This window comes from Tachysurus fulvidraco, chromosome 24 (assembly GCF_022655615.1).
Source record: "Tachysurus fulvidraco isolate hzauxx_2018 chromosome 24, HZAU_PFXX_2.0, whole genome shotgun sequence".
Taxonomy (NCBI): domain Eukaryota; kingdom Metazoa; phylum Chordata; class Actinopteri; order Siluriformes; family Bagridae; genus Tachysurus; species Tachysurus fulvidraco.
Window position 1 is genome coordinate 327,501 of NC_062541.1, and position 1,414 is coordinate 328,914.

Sequence of the window (1,414 nt, forward strand, 5' to 3'; positions counted from 1 at the left end):
CTGAACCCCAGACTTTCTCACCAACATCAGTGTCTGATCTCACTAATGCTCTTGTAGCTGCATGATCACTAATCCCCACAGACACAATCCAACATCTAGTGGAGAACCTTCCTGTGTAGTGTCCTTTAGTGTAGTGCACTCAGTGTAGTGTCCTTCAGTGTAGTGTCCTTCAGTGTAGTGTTCTTCAGTGTAGTGCACGCAGTGTAGTGTCCTTTAGTGTAGTGCACTCAGTGTAGTGTCCTTTAGTGTAGTGCACTCAGTGTACTGTCCTTTAGTGTAGTGCACTCAGTGTAGTGTCCTTTAGTGTAGTGCACTCAGTGTAGTGTTCTTCAGTGTAGTGCACTCAGTGTAGTGTCCTTCAGTGTAGTGTTCTTCAGTGTAGTGTCCTTTAGTGTATTGCACTCAGTGTACTGTCCTTTAGTGTAGTGCACTCAGTACACTGTCCTTCAGGGTAGTGTCCTTTAGTGTAGTGCACTCAGTGTAGTATCCTTTAGTGTGGTGACCTTTAGTGTAGTGCACTCAGTGTAGTGTCCGTCAGTGTAGTGCACTCAGTGTAGTGTTCTTCAGTGTAGTGTTCTTCAGCGTAGTACACTCAGTGTAGTGCACTCAGTGTAGTGTCTTTCGGTGTAGTGTCTTTCGGGTGTAATGTCTTTCAGTGTAGTGTCCTTCAGTGTAGTGCACTCAGTGTAGTGTTCGTCAGTGTAGTGCCCTTCAGTGTAGTCCACTCAGTGTAGTGTCCTTTAGTGTAGTGCACTCAGTGTAGTGTTTGTCAGTGTAGTGCACTCAGTGTAGTGACCTTTAGTGTAGTGCACTCAGTGTAGTGCACTCAGTGTAGTGACCTTTAGTGTAGTGCACTCAGTGTAGTGACCTTTAGTGTAGTGCACTCAGTGTAGTGCACTCAGTGTAGTGACCTTTAGTGTAGTGCACTCAGTGTACTGTCCATCAGTGTAGTGCACTCAGTGTAGTGACCTTTAGTGTGTAGTGTCTTTCGGGTGTAGTGTCTATCGGTGTAGTGTCTTTCGGGTGTAGTGTCTTACGGTGTAGTGCACTCAGTGTAGTGTCTTTTGGTGTGTTGCACTGTGACCTCTGGTATGAGAGCTGAATTGTTCTGTGAAGTTGTGACACGTTGAGCAAACATGATGAGACACGGAGAGGAAAAAGTAATGAATGAAGGGAGGATAAAGAGAGACGGAGTGTGGAATTTTGCTGCAGGCTGTTCACATACATACACACACACACACACACACACATTTACGGCATTTAGCAGACACCCTTATCCAGAGTGACTTACAACTGAGCAACTGAGGGTTAAGGGCCTTGCTCAGGGGCCCAGCAGTGGCAGCTTGGTGGACCAGGGGTTCGAACCCATGACCTTCCGATCAGTAACCCAACACCTTAGCCACTGAGCTACCAC